This window comes from Arachis duranensis, chromosome 9 (assembly GCF_000817695.3).
Source record: "Arachis duranensis cultivar V14167 chromosome 9, aradu.V14167.gnm2.J7QH, whole genome shotgun sequence".
Lineage (NCBI taxonomy): Eukaryota > Viridiplantae > Streptophyta > Magnoliopsida > Fabales > Fabaceae > Arachis > Arachis duranensis.
The window spans coordinates 99,722,488-99,727,980 of record NC_029780.3 but is presented as its reverse complement, the minus strand read 5'-3'; the positions used below and the strand labels follow the sequence as shown (position 1 = coordinate 99,727,980).

Genomic DNA, 5,493 nt, shown 5'->3' with positions numbered 1-5,493 from the left:
TAGGGTGTGACGAATTTAATCTTGATTGATTGTGTTTGAGATGTGTGATTATGATATGGTTTGGTTATGCTTGAAATTGATTGCTTATATGAGTTATTCTTGGTGAAAGTTTGTTGAAATTTTGATGAAATTTGATGATATTCAAGCTATGAATGTTGTTCTTGAGGGTTGCTGGAAAAACGAACCCTAGAACTTAAATTGGGGTTCAATTTGTGTTAAAATCATCTGGAAAAGATGGGGTTTTAGTGGCTAGGAATTTATTATAAATTATGGTAAAAATCGGTTGCTGAAAAGACTGAAAAACGGATAAAAACAAAGAAAGAATCTGAAGAATTTACGAAGAACATGAAGAACACTTTGAGTGTGGTGAAGAACATTGAAGAACACCTTTTTGATCCATAAAAGGGCAAGGAAATAATTATTTTGGTGTTTGAGGGGTTATTTGGTAATTTCTGAAAGTTAGGGTGGTTAAAGTAGAAATATTAAAAGTTATCGAGGGTAAAAAGTGAATTTTAAAGGTGAAAAGGTAAAGGTAAGGTAATTTTCAAAAATTAATGATAAAATAATAAATAATAATAAAATATTAAATAATAATATTTAATTAAAAATAATATTTTAATAAAAATAATAAAATAATGCAAAAAATGCAGTTTTTCGTAAAAGCTTTAGAAAGACAACTTTAAGTGCAGAATTTTCCTAATTACCTTCATAAAACACTTAGCGAGTGGTAAAAACATATTAGTAAGGTAAAGATAAAAGAAAGATAAAAAGTTAAAGAAGAGATAAAAATCAAGGAAAAGTCTGTAAAGTTTTAATGGCAAAAAAACAGATGGAGATTAGTGAACAAACTAGGGCAATGATGAGCGGATAATTTATACACTTTTTGGCATTGTTTTTAGTATGTTTTAGTTAGTTTTTATTATATCTTTATTAGTTTTTATTTAAAATTCACTTTTCTGGACTTTACTATGAGTTTGTGTGTTTCTCTGTAATTTCAGGTATTTTCTGGCTGAAATTGAGGGACCTAAGCAAAAATCTGATTCAGAGGCTGAAAAGGACTACAGATGCTGTTGGATTCTGACCTCCCTGCACTCGAAGTGGATTTTCTGGAGCTACAGAAGCCAAATTGGCGCGCTCTCAATTGCGTTGGAAAGTAGACATCCTGGACTTTCCAGCAATATATAATAGTCCATACTTTGCTCGAGATTTGATGGCCCAAACCGGCGTTCCAAATAAGCTCTAGACTGCCCGGCGTTAAACGCCGGAACTGGCACAAAAATTGGAGTTAAACGCCCAAACTGGCACAAAAGCTGGTGTTTAACTCCAAGAAAAGTCTCTACACATAGAAGCTTCAATGCTCAGCCCAAACACACACGAAGTGGGCCCAGAAGTGGATTTTTATATCATTTACTCATTTCTGTAAACCCTAAGTTACTAGTTCTCTATAAATAAGACCTTTTGCTATTGTATTTTCATCTTGGTTCTTCTGGTTCCCTCTTTGGGGCCGAAGCCAATGATCACCATTATCACTTATGTATTTTCAACAGTGGAGTTTCTACACACCATAGATTAAGGTGTGGAGCTCTGCTGTACCTCGAGTATTAATGCAATTACTATTGTTCTTCTATTCAATTCAGCTTATTCTTGTTCTAAGATATCACTTGTTCCTCAACTTGATGAATGTGATGATCCGTGACACTCATCATCATTCTCACCTATGAACGTGTGCCTGACAACCACCTCCATTCTACCTTAGATTGAGTGGATATCTCTTGGATTCCTTAATCAGAATCTTCGTGGTATAAGCTAGAATTGATGGCGGCATTCTTGAGAATCCGGAAGGTCTAAACCTTGTATGTGGTATTCTGAGTAGGATTCAAGGATTGAATGACTGTGACGAGCTTCAAACTCGCGATTGTGGGGCGTTAGTGACTGACGCAAAAGAATCACTGGATTCTATTCCGACATGATCGAGAACCGACAGATGAATAGCCGTGTTGTGACAGAGCGCGTTGAACATTTTTACTGAGAAGACGGGACTGTAGCCATTGACAATGGTAATGCCCAACATACAGCTTGCCATGGAAAGGAGTAAGAAGGATTGGATGAAGATAGTAGGAAAGCAGAGAGACGGAAGGGACAAAGCATCTCCATACGCTTATCTGAAATTCTCACCAATGAATTGCATAAGTATCTCTATCTTTATTTTATGTTTTATTCATCTTTTAATTATCCATCCTCCATAACCATTTGAATCCGCCTGACTGAGATTTACAAGATGACCATAGCTTGCTTCAAACCAACAATCTCCGTGGGATCGACCCTTACTCGCGTAAGGTTTATTACTTGGACGACCCAGTGCACTTGCTGGTTAGTTGTGCGAAGTTGTGATAAAGAGTTGAGATTGCAATTGAGCGTACCATGTTGATAGCACCATTGATGATCACAATTTCGTGCACCAAGTTTTTGGCGCCGTTGCCGGGGATTGTTCGACTTTGGACAACTGACGGTTCATCTTGTTACTTAGATTAGGTATTTTTCTTCAGAATTTTTAAGAATGAATTCTAGAGTTTCACGGTAATGTTCTTATCATCACCAAAGCTGATTGATTTTCATCAATTTAGCTCTTGAATGTAATGTCCTGCTGAAGTTTGGCTAGCCATGTCTAATTTTTTAGACTGCAGCTTTAGACTAACATTGCATGATTCCTGGAATTCTCATTAAGAATTTTGATATCTTTATTTTCTTTTCCACTTAATTTTCAAAAAAAAAAAAACCAAATATTTTATGTTCCTTGTTTGAGTCTAGTGTCTCATTTTAAGTTTGGTGTCAATTGCATGTTTCTGTTCTTCTTGTATTTTTTGAATTCATTCATGTGTCTTCATTGATCTTCAAGTTGTTCTTGATAATTTACTTGCTCTGATCTTTAAATTCTCTTGTCTTGAGTGTTTTGTTATTTATAATATGCATTCTCAATTTGTTAGTGTCAGTAGTATACAAACTTCTAAGTTTGGTGTCTTGCATGCATTGTTTATTTGATCTTAATTTCATTTTGATTATTCCTCATCATTAAAAATTCAAAAATTTTTTAATTTGTGTCTTTTCAAGTCAATAATACAGAGAATTGAAGATTCAGAACATACAGCAGAGAAATTACACAGAAAAAGCTGGGCGTTCAAAACGCCCAGTGAGGAAGGAAAACTGGCGTTTAAACGCCAGTCAAGGTACCTGGCTGGGCGTTTAACGCCCAAAAGGGTAGCATTTTGGGCGTTAAACACCAGAATGGATACCATTTTGGGCGTTTAACGCCAGGATGGCACAAGAGGGAAGATTTTGTTTTTAATGCAAATTTTTTTTAAGTTTTCATAATTTTTCAAAATCAAATCTTTTTCAAATCATATCTTTTCAATCATATATTTTAAAATCAATTTCTTTCCATTTTCAAAGATACTTGCTAACAATTAATGATTTGATTCAACATTTCAACTATGTTGCCTTTTCTGTTGAGAAAGGTTTAATGTCTGAATCATATCTTTTAAATTTCTTGTTAGCCAAGTCATTAATTTTAAAAATGAAATATTTTTAAATTGTTTTTCAATCATATCTTTTTAATCACATCTTTTTCAAAATAGTTTTCAATCATATCTTTTTGATTTCTAATTTCAAAATCTTTTTCAAAATCACCTTATTTCTTTCCCAACTTTAATTTTCGAAAATCATCAATCAAATTTTCAAAATTTCTTTTAATTGTTTCAAAATCTTTTTCTTCTCACATCCTTCTATTTAAGGACTAACACTCCTCCACTATCAACAATTCAAACTCAATCTCTCTTGATAAGTTCAAATTCTTCTACCTTCTCCTTCTATTCTTCTTTTCCTCTGACACCTCAAGGAATCTTTATACTGTGACATAGAGAATTCCATATTTTCTTGTTCTCTTCTCTTTCATATGAGCAGGAGCAAAGACAAAAGCATTCTTGTTGAGGCTGACCCTGAACCTGAAAGGACCTTGAAGCGAAAGCTAAGAGAAGCTAAAGCACTACTCTCTGTAGAGGACCTAACAGAAATCTTTAAACAAGAAGAAGACATGGCAGCCGAAAACAACAACAATGGCAACAATGCAAGGAAGGTACTGGGTGACTTTACTGCACCTACTCCCGACTTCTATGGGAGAAGCATCTATATCCCTGCCATTGGAGCAAACAACTTTGAGCTTAAACCTCGATTAGTTTCTCTAATGCAATAGAATTGCAAGTTCCATGGACTTCCATTGGAAGATCCTCATCAGTTTTTAGCTAAATTTTTGCAAATCTGTGACACTGTCAAGACCAATGGGTTGACCCTGAGGTCTACAGACTTATGCTATTCCCTTTTGTTGTAAGAGACAGAGCTAGGATATGGTTGGACTCACAACCTAAAGAAAGCCTGAACTCTTGGGAAAAGCTAGTCAATGCCTTCTTGGCAAAGTTCTTTCCACCTCAAAAATTGAGTAAGCTTAGAGTGGAAGTCCAAACCTTTAGGCAGAAGGAAGGTGAATCCCTCTATGAAGCTTGGGAAAGATACAAATAATTAATCAGAAAGTGTCCTTCTGACATGCTTTCTAAATGGAGCATCATAGGTATCTTTTATGATGGTCTGTCTGAACTGTCCAAGATGTCATTGGACAGCTCTGCTGGAGGATTTCTTCATCTGAAGAAGACACCTGAAGAAGCTCAAGAACTCATTGAAATGGTTGCAAATAACCAATTCATGTACACTTTTGAAAGGAATCCTGTGAATAATGGGACAAATCAGAAGAAAGGAGTTCTTGAGATGGATACTCTGAATGACATATTAGCTCAGAACAAGATATTGACTCAGCAAGTCAATATGATTTCTCAAAGTCTGTCTGGAATGCAAACTGCGCCAAGCAGTACTAAGGACGCTTCATTTGAAGAAGAAGCTTATGATCCTGAGAACCCATCAATGGAAGAGGTGAATTACATGGGAGAATCCTTTGGAAACACCTACAATCCTTCATGGAGAAATCATCCAAATCTCTTATGGAAAGATCAACAAAGACCTCAACAAGGTTTCAACAACAATAATGGTGGAAGAAACAGGTTTAGCAATGGCAAGTCTTTTCCATCATCTTCTCAGCAACAGACAGAGAATTCTAAGCAGAGCCACTCTGACTTAGCAAACATGTTCTCTGATCTAATTAAAACCACTCAAAGTTTCATGACTGAAACAAGGTCCTCCATTAGAAATTTGGAGGCACAAGTGGGTCAGCTGAGTAAGAAAGTTACTGAACTCCCTCCTAGTACTCTTCCAAGCAATACAGAAGAGAATCCAATAGGAGAGTGCAAGGCCATCAATATGGCCGAATTTAGAGAGGAGGAAGAGGCAGTGATTGCCACTGAGGAAGACCTCAATGGACGTCCACTGGCCTCCAATGAGTTCCCCAATGAGGAACCATGGGAATCTGAGGCTCAAAATGAGACCATAGAGATT

At 36.0% G+C, this 5,493-nt stretch overlaps 1 non-coding gene across 1 annotated transcript; it reads right to left on the bottom strand.

Moving 5' to 3' along the window:
* Nucleotides 1–4,491: 4,491 nt before the first annotated feature.
* LOC127742167 (small nucleolar RNA R71) lies at nt 4,492–4,599 on the bottom strand. The gene has a single exon (XR_008003354.1). It is a non-coding gene; the product is annotated as a small nucleolar RNA R71 (small nucleolar RNA).
* Between the last annotated feature and the right edge of the window lie 894 nt (nt 4,600–5,493).